Source organism: Lissotriton vulgaris, chromosome 12 (assembly GCF_964263255.1).
Source record: "Lissotriton vulgaris chromosome 12, aLisVul1.2, whole genome shotgun sequence".
In the NCBI taxonomy this organism is placed as follows: Eukaryota; Metazoa; Chordata; class Amphibia; order Caudata; family Salamandridae; genus Lissotriton; species Lissotriton vulgaris.
In genome coordinates, this window is record NC_141700.1 from 44,798,510 (window position 1) to 44,814,388 (window position 15,879).

General features: G+C 50.2%; 1 protein-coding gene and 1 long non-coding RNA gene across 2 annotated transcripts in view; both read right to left on the minus strand.

Moving 5' to 3' along the window:
- LOC147673212 (beta-1,4-galactosyltransferase 1-like) overlaps positions 1-15,879 on the minus strand; it is a 208,600-nt gene that overhangs the window by 152,885 nt on the left and 39,836 nt on the right. The window lies entirely within an intron of this gene.
- Positions 2,962-4,830, minus strand: LOC147673213 (uncharacterized). The gene is made up of 2 exons (XR_015302503.1): positions 4,467-4,830; positions 2,962-3,871 (listed from the first exon to the last, which is right to left on the minus strand). It is a non-coding gene; the product is annotated as an uncharacterized LOC147673213 (long non-coding RNA).

Consider the following 15,879-nt stretch of genomic DNA (forward strand, 5'->3'; position numbering starts at 1 on the left):
GAGGCAGGTCGGACTGGGAACCACAACCAGCCCTGGCAAACTGATCGTCCGCCCCCCCCCCCCCTCCCTACTCGAGGGGGTTGGAGTGGCCACCTAGCTCTTTGCCGGGCCCGGTTTTTGGACGATTTTGCAGCTATGCTGCAATATTGGCCCTGTACCAACAAGCATTGGAAATGCAATAGGTCTCGCATTAGAAAAGTTGGAGCTATTGGTCTTGTAAATGAAAAATGTTTTATGTATTTGTTGCTTTTTAAAGTAGCTAAATTGATAGCTTTGTCATTTACAATGCCAATAGTTATAACTTTTGCGAATGTGACACCTATAGCATTTGGAATGCAACATGTTTTGTATTTACGTGACTTAGATGGCAGCTCTTGTCGTTAGGCCACATCTCTAGAGAGCAGGAGAGTGCAGCAGGGGAGAGAAGCATAGCACTGCAATAGGTGTTGCATTAGGAAAGTTTGAGCTATTGGTATTGTAAAGGGCACTTTTTTATTTATGTGCTTGTTTTTAAAATAGCGAAAATAATTGCTTTGTTATTTACAATGCCAATAGTTTTATCTTCCGCAAATGTGACACCTATTGTAACACAATATGTGTTGTAGGGGTGAGTGGTGTGAGGGTGAAGGGTGTGAGGGTGAGGGGTGTGAGGGTGAGGGGTGTGAGGGGGTGAGGGTGAGGGGGGTGAGGGGTGTGAGGGTGAGGGTGAGGGTGAGGGTGGTGAGGGGGGTGAGGGGTGTGCGGGTGAGGGGGTGAGGGTGAGGGTGAGTGTGAGGGGGGTGAGTGTGAGGGGGGTGAGGGTGAGGGGGGTGAGGGGGGTGAGGGTGAGGGGGGTGAGGGTGAGGGGGTGAGGGTGAGGGGGGTGAGGGGGTGAGGGTGAGGGGAGGGGAGGGAGGGTGAGGGAGGGTGAGGGAGGGTGAGGGAGGGTGAGGGAGGGTGAGGGGGTGAGGGAGTGTGAGGGAGAGTGAGGGTGAGGGTGAGCGGGTGTGAGAGGGTCAGTGAGGGGGTGTGTGAGAGGGTGAGTGAGGGGGTGTGTGAGGGGGTGTGTGAGAGGGTGAGTGAGGGGGTGAGTGAGGGGGTGAGTGAGGGGGTGTGTGAGAGGGTGTGTGAGAGGGTGTGTGAGAGGGTGTGTGAGAGGGTGAGGGTGTGTTAGGGTGAATGAGGGTGAATGAGGGGGGGTGAGGGGGTGAGGGTGGGGTGTTGAGGGAGTGAGTGTGAGGGGGTGAGGGTGAGGGTGAGGGGGTGAGGGTGAGTGTTAGGGGGTGACCGTTAGGGGGTGTGAGTGTTAGGGGGTGTGAGTGTTAGGGGGTGTGAGTGTTAGGGGGTGTGAGGGTGAGGGTGAGTGAGGGGGTGTGAGTTTTCGGGTGTGTGACGGTGCGTGAGTGTGAGTGTGTGTGAGGGTGAGTGAGGGTGTGCGAGGTGTTGTTACACAGAGGGTGTGTGACGGTGTGTGAGGGTGAGGGTGTGTGAGGGTGAGTGTGAGTCATTGGGAGTGAGTGTGAGTGAGGGGGTGTGAGGGTGTTGTTGTGAGTGTGAGGGGAGTGAGCATGTGTGAGTGTGATGGGGTGTGAGGGTGAGGGGGTGTGAGTGTGTGTGAGGGTGAGGATGAGTGATGTTGTTTGTGTCTGAGAGTGTGTGAGGTGTAGTGAGTGTGAGAGTGTTGTGATGAGTTTTAGGGGAGCGTGTGTGTGTGAGGGTAAGGTGTTTGAGGATGAGGGGGTGTGTGTGAGGGTGAGTGAGGGGGTGTGACGTTTCGGGTGTGTGACGGTGTGTGAGTGTGAGTGTGTGTGAGGGTGATTGAGGGTGAGAGAGGTGTTGTTAGGCAGAGGGTGTGTGACGGTGTGTGAGCGTGAGGCTGAGTGTGAGTTATTGTGAGTGAGTGTGAGTGAGTGTGAGTGAGGGGGTGTGAGGGTGATGGGGTGTGAGGGTGAGGGGGTGTGTGTGTGTGAGGGTGAGGGTGAGCGAGGGAGTGTGAGTGTGTGTGAGTTGTTGCGGCTGAGAGTTAGCGTGTGTGAGGGTGATGGTGTGAGGGTGATTGTGCGTGTGTGAGGGTGAGGGGATGAGGGTAAGGCTGTGTGAGGCTGAGGGGTGTTGATGGTGATAGAGTGTGAGGGGTGTGAGTGGGTGCGGCTGTCCGGTGTAGTGAGTGTGAGCTTGTTGTGAGGGGTGTTATTTTTTGAGGGGAGTGAGGGTGTGTGAGTGTGTGTGAGTGTGAGGGGGTGTGAGTGTGTGTGAGAGTTATTAGTGTGAGTAAGTGGGTGTGAGGCTGAAGGTGTGTGATGGTGTTTGAGGGAGATGTTGTGTTAGGGTTATTGAGGGTGTGTGAAGGAGTGTGATAGTTTTGGTGTGTGAGGGTGATGTTATGAGTGTGTGTATGTTAATATTAATTATTTAATATGTGTTGTGTTTAAAAAATGTGATAGATGTTCCCTTTGTAATTGTCCTGTCTTATGTGTATATTTGTATGTAATCTAACTGTGTATGTTTTGTACTAACTGTGTGGTGATGTGTGTTTTACGTGTTTGTGGAGTCCCGTATTATTTTTTATTTTTTAAAAATGGCCGACGCAATGCGTCACCTTGACGTTGGCTACGTTAGCGGTCTAGTTTTTTTTGTGTTGTGAGTGTTTACGTTTTTTGACGTTTATTTCTAGCCAATCGGAGCGCGACGTTTTTGACGTTGCGTTCCGATTTGCTTACGTCAACGGTGGAATTCCCCAGAGATCGAGTATGTTGGTGCGCGGAAGGCGTGTTCTTGTTCCTGTGCTGTTGCTGCGTCGTTTGACAGGTAAGAATGTATTCCAAAGTTTTTTTTAATGTAATGTAATGTAGTATATATACTATGTTTAAGTTAAAGACTGAATAGGAGGGTGTTTTTATAACTTGAGAAATGTATTTTTTTCGATCGTAATATTTGTAAATGTTTGTAATGTAATGTAAATTAAAGTTTTGTTTTTAATTGTTGATATGTAATGCATATGTTTTCTTAAACTGTAATGTAATGTATTTTTTGCTGTTTTTTGTTATTTGACGTACAAGAGCTGTTATTAGAACTTTGAAGTGCTATTTATTTTATAATATATTTATGTATGTTGTGTTTGCATTTTTTTTTTCTTGTGATGCTGAAGTAGCCGGATTATATGTTATTGACGTACTTGATGTATGAAAGGAAACTTTGTGTATTTGCTGACTTTATTATCCCTAGCAATGTATTAAGAGGATGTACAGTGATGTAATGTGTTTTTTTTTGCGTTTTGTGAAAGAATAGTTTTATTTTCGTAATATGTTTCTTATATTAGATGTAATTCCGTGTGAATAACTGCTATTGTTATATGCGTACGGCTTTTTGTGTAACTCTTGACCATTGTCTTTAATCCGTCCCATTCCCCGGATGAATAGTGCTTGTTTATTGCCCCAATCAAAAGTTGGCTGTTTCACTTTTGTCTTTGTACATCCTCGTCCTCGCTTTCTGCCACATATTTCTCTTTGTTTTGTTGGTGTAATATTGGTGTAATATTGTACGAATGTTTTTTGCTTTTTGGCCTGAAGCCTGATCAACATCCTTGCATGCTGTAGCTCACTTTTGGGAAGTATATTTTGTGTGTAACGTATCTGATGCACTACTCCGTAGACCCCCTTTTTTTTCCGTCCTAAAAGTTGTTTATGTCTATGAAAATGGCATAACATTCATCAATTTGCAGAGTGGGTGACTGAAGCAGAGTGGGTGACTGAAGCAGAGTGGGTGACTGAAGCAGAGGGGGTGACTGAAGCAGAGGGGGTGACTGAAGCAGAGGGGGTGACTGAAGCAGAGGGGGTGACTGAAGCAGAGGGGGTGACTGAAGCAGAGGGGGTGACTGATGCAGAGGGGGTGACTGATGCAGAGGGGGTGACTGAAGCAGAGTGGGTGACTGAAGCAGAGTGGGTGACTGAAGCAGAGTGGGTGACTGAAGCAGAGGGGGTGACTGAAGCAGAGGGGGTGACTGAAGCAGAGGGGGTGACTGAAGCAGAGGGGGTGACTGAAGCAGAGGGGGTGACTGAAGCAGAGGGGGTGACTGAAGCAGAGGGGGTGACTGAAGCAGAGGGGGTGACTGAAGCAGAGGGGGTGACTGAAGCAGAGGGGGTGACTGATGCAGAGGGGGTGACTGATGCAGAGGGGGTGACTGATGCAGAGGGGGTGACTGATGCAGAGGGGGTGACTGATGCAGAGGGGGTGACTGATGCAGATTGGGTGAAAGATGCAGATTGGGTGAAAGATGCCGATTGGGTGAAAGATGCAGAGTGGGCAAAAGATGCAGAGTGGGCGAAAGATGCAGAGTGGGCGAAAGATGCAGAGTGGGCGAAAGATGCAGAGTGGGCGAAAGATGCAGAGTGGGCGAAAGATGCAGAGTGGGCGAAAGATGCAGAGTGGGCGAAAGATGCAGAGTGGGCGAAAGATGCAGAGTGGGCGAAAGATGCAGAGTCGTTGACTGAAGCAGAGTGGTTGACTGAAGCAGAGTTGTTGACTGAAGCAGAGTTGTTGACTGAAGCAGAGTTGTTGACTGAAGCAGAGTGGGTGACTGAAGCAGAGTGGGTGACTGAAGCAGAGTTTGTTCAATTAGCCATTAGAAATGTTAATTACTTTACTGTGTTAATGTTTTATATTTTAATGGATGCATTTCTTTAACTTATTAAAATAAAAATTTGCTAAGTAAACACACTTGAGCTTCATATTGTTTCGAAATTTACCCCCATGTATTTTCAAAATCTGAACTAATGATGTCGACACATGGTATTCATCCATCTCCAAGATGAATTAAATAAATTTCAAGAACAAGAAAATAATTGACACGTCATCAACCCTAAATTAAACACTTGTATAGTTTCACTACCAACTATAAAGCTCTTAATATGTTTAGAACAGATAGGGACACACATTGCTATATTTTTTATTCTTTGGTTTGGGCCTGGCATAATGATGGGTTGTTTGACTTTGAAAAGATAACATGTCGGAGGACGTCTCCACACAAAGAGTATAGTGCAGGCACACAATATAGACCCCATCAGATTTGGAACCACATGGCTTACTGCTTAAATCAAGGTCAATCATTGATCTGCTGTTGGTTGTTGGGTTGTGAGTGAGCCTATTAAAGACCATATTTTGCAGGTGCTTGAAGGAAGAAGAGGTTGTTGTTGGAGGCGGTGAAAGGGTAAACACATGTTGTTTTAGTACGAGTATAATAGTTTGATGAAGCAGAGGGAGCTGACAGCCTTCCACTTATCCTTCCATTCAGCTCTATCTTGCTGAATACCTACCGTACCACCTGCGTGTCTGTGTCTGTCTGTCTGTCTGTCTGTCTGTCTATCTATCTATCTATATGTATATATTTATTTATCTGTCTGTCCATCCTATGTGAAGTGGCTCATCGAATTATAGCTGGCATGTTTACTATATTGCAACAGATTGAAACCTAACATCTTTAAATGCTGATTTAACACGTCAGCTGCACTTGCTGCTTCATCATCCTTGGCAGCGTTTCATTGCCTCTGAAATACCCATTCAGCTGACATCATTGCTTAATTGCTGTATAAAGACATTATCTGACATCAACGTACTGTTCCGGGACTGGATTTTCGAGTGATGAATTACTAAATTAATAGCTGTGTTCCTTCTTCAAGTGAAGCTACAATGCTCAGCGATTATCCACACATGTAGTGTTAATGTTCATCAAAATACATTGGGAAAATGATATTAGCAGGAAAATTGACTTTTAGAAAATGTTTATTAGTTGACGGTGTCTCTGCTGCGTATGAACGCAATGTATAGCTTTTGGATGTTCATATTATTTATATTTTTGTTGTATTGTGAAGTATTCGATAGAATATATTGGCAAAGGTTATTTTTTTGTCATAATAGTGCAACATGTTGCATAATTGCGTGACTTTACCTTTTATAGCGGGAAAGTTTTTTTTTTTAATCATTTTGTTCAGAGCCTGTGTCTCTTTAGTGATGCAGTTAATGTATATTAAGGACACATTTTTATGTATGTGCTTGTTTTTAAAATAGCGAAATAATAGCTTTGTTATTTACAATGCCAATCGTTTTATCTTTCGCAAATGTGACACCTATTGTAACACAATATGTGTTGTGAGGATGAGTGAGGGTGAGGTGTTGAGGGTGAGAGGTTGAGGGTGAGGAGTTGAGGGTGAGTGAGGGTGAGTGAGGGTGAATGAGGGTGAGGGGGTGAGGGGTTGAGGGTGAGTGAGGGTGAGGGGGTGAGGGGTTGAGGGTGAGTGAGGGTGAGGGTGAGGGGTTGAGGGTGAGTGAGGGTGAGGTTTTTAAAATAGCGAAATAATAGCTTTGTTATTTACAATGCCAATCGTTTTATCTTTCGCAAATGTGACACCTATTGTAACACAATATGTGTTGTGAGGATGAGTGAGGGTGAGGTGTTGAGGGTGAGAGGTTGAGGGTGAGACGTTGAGGGTGAGTTAGGGTGAGTGAGGGTGAGTGAGGGTGAGGGGGTGAGGGGGTGAGGGGGTGAGGGGTTGAGGGTGAGTGAGGGTGAGTGAGGGTGAGGGGTTGAGGGTGAGGGGTTGAGGGTGAGTGAGGGTGAGGTGTTGAGGGTGAGGGAGGGTGAGGGTGAGTGAGGGTGAGGTGTTGAGGGTGAGTGAGGGTGAGGGTGAGGCGTTGAGGGTGAGTGAGGGTGAGTGAGAGTGAGGGTGAGTGAGGGGTTGAGGGTGAAGGGTTGAGGGTGAGTGAGGGTGAGGGGTTGAGGGTGAGTGAGGGTGAGGGGTTGAGGGTGAGTGAGGGTGAGTGAGGGTGAGTGAGGGTGAGGGTGAGTGAGGGTGAGGGTGAGTGAGGGTGAGTGAGGGTGAGGTGTTGAGGGTGAGTGAGGGTGTGTGAGAGGGTGAGTGAGTGTGAGAGGGTGAGTGAGTGTGAGGGGTTGAGGGTGAGTGAGGGTGAGGGTGAGGGTGAGGCTGAGGTGTTGAGGGTGAGTGAGGGTGAGTGAGAGTGAGGGTGAGTGAGGGGTTGAGGGTGTGAGGGTGAGGGTGAGGGGTTGAGCGTTAGTGAGGGTGAGGTGTTGAGGGTGAGTGAGGGTGAGTGAGGGGGAGGGGTTGAGGGTGAGTGAGGGTGAGTGAGAGTGAGGGTGAGTGAGGGGTTGAGGGTGAAGGGTTGAGGGTGAGGTGTTGAGGGTGAGTGAGGGTGAGGGGTTGAGGGTGAGTGAGGGTGAGGGGTTGAGGGTGAGTGAGGGTGAGTGAGGGTGAGTGTGGGTGAGGGTGAGTGAGGGTGAGGGTGAGTGAGGGTGAGTGAGGGTGAGGTGTTGAGGGTGAGTGAGGGTGAGGTGTTGAGGGTGAGTGAGGGTGAGAGGGTGAGTGAGTGTGAGGGGTTGAGGGTGAGTGAGGGTGAGGGTGAGGGTGAGGTGTTGAGGGTGAGTGAGGGTGAGTGAGAGTGAGGGTGAGTGAGGGGTTGAGGGTGTGAGGGTGAGGGTGAGGGGTTGAGCGTTAGTGAGGGTGAGGTGTTGAGGGTGAGTGAGGGTGAGTGAGGGGGAGGGGTTGAGGGTGAGTGAGGGTGAGTGAGAGTGAGGGTGGGTGAAGGGTTGAGGGTGAGGTGTTGAGGGTGAGTGAGGGTGAGGTGTTGAGGGTGAGTGTGGGTGAGAGTGAGTGAGGGTGAGGTGTTGAGGGTGAGTGTGGGTGAGAGTGAGTGAGGGTGAGGGTGAGTGAGGGTGAGTGAGGGTGAGGGGTTGAGGGTGAGTGAGGGTGAGGGTGAGTGAGGGTGAGGGGTTGAGGGTGAGTGAGGGTGAGTGAGGGTGAGGCTGAGGTGTTGAGGGTGAGTGAGGGTGAGTGAGGGGTTGAGAGTGAAGGGTTGAGGGTGTGAGGGTGAGGGGTTGAGGGTGAGTGGGGGGGGGGTTGAGGGTGAGTGAGGGTGAGGCGTTGAGGGTGAGTGAGGGTGAGGGTGAGTGAGGGTGAGGGTGAGGGTGAGTGAGGGTGAGTGAGGGTGAGGGGTTGAGGGTGAGGGGTTGAGGGTGAGGGGTTGAGGGTGAGGGGTTGAGGGTGAGGGGTTGAGGGTGAGGGGTTGAGGGTGAGGGGTTGAGGGTGAGGGGTTGAGGGTGAGGTGTTGAGGGTGAGTGAGGGTGAGGAGTTGAGGGTGAGTGAGGGTGAGGGAAGGTGAGGGGTTGAGGGTGAGGGAAGGTGAGGGGTTGAGGGTGAGTGAGGGTGAGGGTGAGTGAGGGTGATGCTGAGGGGTTGAGGGTGAGTGAGGGTGAGTGAGAGTGAGGGTGAGTGAGGTGTTGAGGGTGAAGGGTTGAGGGTAAGTGAGGGTGAGGGTGAGTGAGGGTGAGGCTTTGAGGGTGAGTGAGGGTGATTGTGGGTGAGGGTGAGTGAGGGTGAGTGAGGGTGAGTGAGGGTGAGTGAGGGTGAGGGAGGGTGAGGGAGGGTGAGTGAGGGTGAGTGAGGGTGAGTGAGTGTGGGTGAGTGTGGGTGAGGGTGAGTGAGGGTGAGGGTGAGTGAGGGTGAGTGAGGGTGAGGGGTTGAGGGTGAGTGAGGGTGAGGCTGAGGTGTTGAGGGTGAGTGAGGGTGAGTGAGAGTGAGGGTGAGTGAGGGGTTGAGGGTGAAGGGTTGAGGGTGTGAGGGTGAGGGGTTGAGGGTGAGTGAGGGTGAGGGGTTGAGGGTGAGGGGTTGAGGGTGAGTGAGTGTGGGTGAGGGTGAGTGGGGGTTAGGGTGAGTTGGGGTGAGGGTGAGTGGGGGTGAGGGTGAGTGGGGGTGAGGTGTTGAGGGTGGGTGAGGGTGAGTGAAGGTGAGGGTGAGGTGTTGAGGGTGAGTGAGGGTGAGGGTGAGGTGTTGAGGGTGAGTGAGGGTGAGGGTGAGTGAGGGTGAGTGAGGGTGAGTGAGGGTGAGTGAGGGTGAGTGAGGGCGAGTGAGGATGAGCGAGGGTGAGTGAGGGTGAGTGAGGGTGAGGGTGTGGGGTTGAGGGTGGGTGAGGGGTTGAGGGTGAGTGTGGGTGAGGTGTTGAGGCTGAGTGAGGGTGAGGGTGAGTGTGAGTGAGGGTGAGGAATTGAGGGTGAGGTGTTGAGGGTGAGTGAGGGTGAGGGTGAGTGAGGGTGAGGGTGAGGTGTTGATTGTGTGTGAGTGTTAGGGGTTGAGGGTGAGTGAGGATGAGGTGTTGAGGGTGGCTGAGGGCGAGTGTGGTTGAGGGTGAGTGAGGGTGAGTGAGGGGTTGAGGGTGAAGGGTTGAGGGTGAGTGAGGGTGAGGGGTTGAGGGTGAGTGAGGGTGAGTGAGGGTGAGGGGTTGAGGGTGAGTGAGGGTGAGGCGTTGAGGGTGAGTGAGGGTGAGGGTGAGGGGTTGAGGGTGAGTGAGGGTGAGTGAGGGTGAGTGTGGGTGAGGGTGAGTGAGGGTGGGTGAGGGAGGGTGGGTGAGGGAGGGTGAGTGAGGGTGAGGGTGAGTGAGGGTGAGGTGTTGAGGGTGAGTGAGGGTGAGGGTGAGGGAGTGTGAGGGGTTGAGGGTGAGTGAGGGTGAGGGTGAGTGAGGGTGAGGCTGAGGTGTTGAGGGTGAGTGAGGGTGAGTGAGAGTGAGGGTGAGTGAGGGGTTGAGGTTGAAGGGTTGAGGGTGTGAGGGTGAGGGTGAGGGGTTTGAGGGTGAGTGAGTGTGAGGGGTTGAGGGTGAGTGAGGGTGAGGCGTTGAGGGTGGGTGAGGGTGAGTAAGGGTGAGGCTGAGGTGTTGAGGGTGAGTGAGGGTGAGTGAGAGTGAGGGTGAGTGAGGGTGAGTGAGAGTGAGGGTGAGTGAGGGTGAGTGAGAGTGAGGGTGAGTGAGGGGTTGAGGGTGAAGGGTTGAGGGTGTGAGGGTGAGTGAGGATGAGGTGTTGAGGGTGGCTGAGGGTGAAGGGTTGAGGGTGTGAGGGTGAGTGAGGATGAGGTGTTGAGGGTGGCTGAGGGTGAGTGTGGTTGAGGGTGAGTGAGGGTGAGTGAGGGTGAGGGTGAGTGAGGGTGAGGGTGAGTGAGGGTGAGGGTGAGTGAGGGTGAGTGAGGGTGAGTGAGGGTGAGTGAGGGTGAGTGAGGGTGAGGGTGAGTGAGGGTGAGTGAGGGTGAGGGTGAGTGAGGGTGAGGGGTTGAGGGTGAGGGGTTGAGGGTGAGTGAGGGTGAGGGTGAGGGGTTGAGGGTGAGTGAGGGTGAGGGTGAGATGTTGAGGGTGAGTGAGGGTGAGGTGTTGAGTGAGGGTGAGGGTGGGTGAGGGGTTGAGGGTGAATGAGGGTGAGGGTAAGTGAGGGGTTGAGGGTGAGTGAGGGTGAGGGTGAGTGAGGGTGCAAAAATAACGACACCCTTAAAGTGGTGTCGTTATTTTTATTAGGAAAATCGTGAGCATTGCTGAGGATGCGGCCCTTGAATGTGTCTGTGGGTAGTTTTAAATGCTGGAATTGTTGTTGCTGTGTGTGTACGTGTTGTAAATACAGAACTTTGCTGCGGATGCGTCCCTTAATGTGTGTGTGGCTACTTTTAAATCCTGTAATTGTTGTTTTTGGTGTGTGTGTACGTGTTGTAGAATGAGAAAGATGGTGGTTATCCCAATGAAGAGAACATCGGAAATCTTTCACTGAAGTCAACATAGGAAATCTTTAGTCTGTGCAAGCGTAGACGTACAATCCCCCAATTTTACATACCACGCTCTAGAGGGAGGCTGTGAAATAGTAGGCATGGTATGTAAAGTATAGGAGTTTTGTTAAAAAAGCATCACAGTTCTAGTGTTAGTATTTTCTTTCAGTGGGATTTTTGTTTTTTTGGGTTTGTTGGTGTTCTCGGGCTAACACCCGGCTCGCATCCTGCTGATGTGCGCGACTTGGAAGTGTGAATGTTTGAATGTGTATGCAGATGGAGTTTCGACATTGGCGCGACAGTAGACTTCCCTGGGCAACTCCCTTAATCGCACATAAGAGTTCGCTCGCAACTGACAAAGCAAAGGGCATTCATTTTTTTTCCTTAGTGTAATTCGACTTCAACTGTCTGCTCCAAGTTACCCTTAAAAATGGCATATATAAAGCTTCCAAAGTATACAAAGTTTTCCTTTTAAACCTACAACTCTTGTAATATACAGGCTCAAAGTTGTGGCGTTTATGTTTAGTATGAAAATACTGAACATTGCTGCGGATGCGTCCATTAATGTGTGTGTGCCAACTTTAAAATCCAGTGGTCGAATGAGAAAGATGGTGGATGATTTTGTTTGGCAAAACATAAATGTAGAGACAGATGTGGCGAAATGTTATGAGCTGATGTATGGTGGTGAATGGGTCAGAGGCTGGATGCAATATTTGCCATTAAAGTAGTGTTGTTATTTTTATTATGAAAATCGTGAGCATTGCTGCGGATGCGGCCCTTAAATGTGTCTGTGGGTAGTTGTAAATGCTGTAATTGTTGTTGCTGTGTGTGTACGTGTTGTAAATACAGAACTTTGCTGCGGATGCGACCCTTAATGTGTGTGTGGCTACTTGTATATCCTGTAATTGTTGTTCTTGGTGTGTGTGTACGGGTTGTAGAATGATAAATATGGTGGCTGATTTGTCTGGCAATACATCTTGGTGTGTGTGTACGTGTTGTAGAATGAGAAAGATGGTGGTTATCCAAATGAAGGCAACATAGAAAATCTTTCAATGAAGGCAACATAGGAAATGTTTAGTCTGTGCAAGCGTAGACGTACAATCCCCCAATTTTACATACCACGCTCTAGAGGGAGGCTGTGAAATAGTAGGCATGGTATGTAAACTATAGGAGTTTTGTTAAAAAAACATCACGTTTCCAGCCGCCATTTTTTCCCTTACTGTAATTCGACTTCAACTGTCTGCTCCAAGTTACCCTTCAAAATGGCATGAGGGGTTGAGGGTGAGTGAGGGTGAGGGTGAGTGAGGGTGAGGCTGAGGTGTTGAGGGTGAGTGAGGGTGAGTGAGAGTGAGGGTGAGTGAGGGGTTGAGGGTGAAGGGTTGAGGGTGTGAGGGTGAGGGTGAGGGGTTGAGGGTTAGTGAGGGTGAGGTGTTGAGGGTGAGTGAGGGTGAGGGGTTGAGGGTGAGTGAGGGTGAGTGAGGGTGAGTGAGAGTGAGGGTGAGTGAGGGGTTGAGGGTGAAGGGTTGAGGGTGAGTGAGGGTGAGGGGTTGAGGGTGAGTGAGGGTGAGTGAGGGTGAGGGGTTGAGGGTGAGTGAGGGTGAGGCGTTGAGGGTGAGTGAGGGTGAGGGGTTGAGGGTGAGTGAGGGTGAGTGAGGGTGAGTGTGGGTGAGGGTGAGTGAGGGTGGGTGAGGGTGGGTGAGGGTGAGTGAGGGTGAGTGAGGGTGAGTGAGGGTGAGGGTGAGTGAGGGTGAGGTGTTGAGGGTGAGTGAGGGTGAGTGAGTGTGAGGGGTTGAGGGTGGGTGAGGGTGAGTGAGGGTGAGGCTGAGGTGTTGAGGGTGAGTGAGGGTGAGTGAGAGTGAGGGTGAGTGAGGGGTTGAGGTTGAAGGGTTGAGGGTGTGAGGGTGAGGGTGAGGGGTTTGAGGGTGAGTGAGTGTGAGGGGTTGAGGGTGAGTGAGGGTGAGGCGTTGAGGGTGGGTGAGGGTGAGTGAGGGTGAGGCTGAGGTGTTGAGGGTGAGTGAGGGTGAGTGAGAGTGAGGGTGAGTGAGGGTGAGTGAGGGTGAGTGAGGGGTTGAGGGTGAAGGGTTGAGGGTGTGAGGGTGAGGGTGATGGTGAGTGAGGATGAGGTGTTGAGGGTGGCTGAGGGTGAGTGTGGTTGAGGGTGAGTGAGGGTGAGTGAGGGTGAGTGAGGGTGAGTGAGGGTGAGTGAGGGTGAGTGAGGGTGAGGGTGAGTGAGGGTGAGTGAGGGTGAGGGTGAGTGAGGGTGAGTGAGGGTGGGTGAGGGGTTGAGGGTGAGGGGTTGAGGGTGAGTGAGGGTGAGGGTGAGATGTTGAGGGTGAGGGTGGGTGAGGGGTTGAGGGTGAATGAGGGTGAGGGTAAGTGAGGGGTTGAGGGTGAGTGAGGGTGAGGGTGAGTGAGGGGTTGAGGGTGAGTGAGGGTGAGGGTGAGTGAGGGTGCAAAAATAACGACACCCTTAAAGTGGTGTCGTTATTTTTATTAGGAAAATCGTGAGCATTGCTGAGGATGCGGCCCTTGAATGTGTCTGTGGGTAGTTTTAAATGCTGGAATTGTTGTTGCTGTGTGTGTACGTGTTGTAAATACAGAACTTTGCTGCGGATACGTCCCTTAATGTGTGTGTGGCTACTTTTAAATCCTGTAATTGTTGTTTTTGGTGTGTGTGTACGTGTTGTAGAATGAGAAAGATGGTGGTTATCCCAATGAAGGCAACATCGGAAATCTTTCACTGAAGTCAACATAGGAAATCTTTAGTCTGTGCAAGTGTAGACGTACAATCCCCCAATTTTACATACCACGCTCTAGAGGGAGGCTGTGAAATAGTAGGCATGGTATGTAAAGTATAGGAGTTTTGTTAAAAAAGCATCACAGTTCTAGTGTTAGTATTTTCTTTCAGTGGGATTTTTGTTTTTTTGGGTTTGTTGGTGTTCTCGGGCTAACACCCGGCTCGCATCCTGCTGATGTGCGCGACTTGGAAGTGTGAATGTTTGAATGTGTATGCAGATGGAGTTTCGACATTGGCGCGACAGTAGACTTCCCTGGGCAACTCCCTTAATCGCACATAAGAATTCGCTCGCAACTGACAAAGCAAAGGGCATTCCTTTTTGTTTTCCTTAGTGTAATTCGACTTCAACTGTCTGCTCCAAGTTACCCTTAAAAATGGCATATATAAAGCTTCCAAAGTATACAAAGTTTTCCTTTTAAACCTACAACTCTTGTAATATACAGGCTCAAAGTTGTGGCGTTTATGTTTAGTATGAAAATACTGAACATTGCTGCGGATGCGTCCATTAATGTGTGTGTGCCAACTTTAAAATCCAGTGGTCGAATGAGAAAGATGGTGGATGATTTTGTTTGGCAAAACATAAATGTAGAGACAGATGTGGCGAAATGTTATGAGCTGATGTATGGTGGTGAATGGGTCAGAGGCTGGATGCAATATTTGCCATTAAAGTAGTGTTGTTATTTTTATTATGAAAATCGTGAGCATTGCTGCGGATGCGGCCCTTAAATGTGTCTGTGGATAGTTGTAAATGCTGTAATTGTTGTTGCTGTGTGTGTACGTGTTGTAAATACAGAACTTTGCTGCGGATGCGTCCCTTAATGTGTGTGTGGCTACTTGTAAATCCTGTAATTGTTGTTCTTGGTGTGTGTGTACGGGTTGTAGAATGATAAATATGGTGGCTGATTTGTCTGGCAATACATCTTGGTGTGTGTGTACGGGTTGTAGAATGATAAATATGGTGGCTGATTTGTCTGGCAATACATAAATGTAGAGACAGATGTGGCGAAATGGTATGAGCTTATGTATGGTGCTGAATGGGACAGAGGCTGGATGCAATATTTGCCCTTAAAGTGGTGTCGTTATTTTCATTAGGAAAATTGTGAGCATTGCTGAGGATGCGGCCCTTGAATGTGTCTGTGGGTAGTTTTAAATGCTGGAATTGTTGTTGCTGTGTGTGTACGTGTTGTAAATACAGAACTTTGCTGCGGATGCGTCCCTTAATGTGTGTGTGGCTACTTTTAAATCCTGTAATTGTTGTTCTTGGTGTGTGTGTGTACGTGTTGTAGAATGAGAAAGATGGTGGTTATCCAAATGAAGGCAACATAGGAAATCTTTCAATGAAGGCAACATAGGAAATGTTTAGTCTGTGCAAGCGTAGACGTACAATCCCCCAATTTTACATACCACGCTCTAGAGGGAGGCTGTGAAATAGTAGGCATGGTATGTAAACTATAGGAGTTTTGTTAAAAAAACATCACGTTTCCAGACGCCATTTTTTCCCTTACTGTAATTCGACTTCAACTGTCTGCTCCAAGTTACCCTTCAAAATGGCATGAGGGGTTGAGGGTGAGTGAGGGTGAGGGTGAGGGTGAGTGAGGGTGAGGCTGAGGTGTTGAGGGTGAGTGAGGGTGAGTGAGAGTGAGGGTGAGTGAGGGGTTGAGGGTGAAGGGTTGAGGGTGTGAGGGTGAGGGGTTGAGGGTTAGTGAGGGTGAGGTGTTGAGGGTTAGTGAGGGTGAGGTGTTGAGGGTGAGTGAGGGTGAGGCTGAGTGAGGGTGAGGGTGAGGGGTTGAGGGTGAGTGAGGGTGAGTGAGAGTGAGGGTGAGTGAGGGGTTGAGGGTGAAGGGTTGAGGGTGAGTGAGGGTGAGGGGTTGAGGGTGAGTGAGGGTGAGGGTGAGGGGTTGAGGGTGAGTGAGGGTGAGGTGTTGAGGGTGAGTGAGGGTGAGGGGTTGAGGGTGAGTGAGGGTGAGGGGTTGAGGGTGAGTGTGGGTGAGGGTGAGTGAGGGTGAGGGTGAGTGAGGGTGAGGGTGAGTGAGGGTGAGGTGTTGAGGGTGAGGGTGAGTGAGTGTGAGGGGTTGAGGGTGAGTGAGGGTGAGTGAGGGTGAGGGTGAGTGAGTGAGGGGTTGAGGGTGAGTGAGGGTGAGGGTGAGTGAGGGTGAGGGTGAGGTGTTGAGGGTGAGTGAGGGTGAGTGAGAGTGAGAGTGAGGGTGAGTGAGGGGTTGAGGTTGAAGGGTTGAGGGTGTGAGGGTGAGGGTGAGGGGTTTGAGGGTGAGTGAGTGTGAGGGGTTGAGGGTGAGTGAGGGTGAGGCGTTGAGGGTGGGTGAGGGTGAGTGAGGGTGAGGCTGAGGTGTTGAGGGTGAGTGAGGGTGAGGCTGAGGTGTTGAGGGTGAGTGAGGGTGAGTGAGAGTGAGTGAGAGTGAGAGTGAGAGTGAGGGTGAAGGGTGAAGGGTGAAGGGTGAAGGGTGAAGGGTGAAGGGTGAAGGGTTGAGGGGGTGAGGGTGAGGGTGAGGGGTTGAGGGTGAG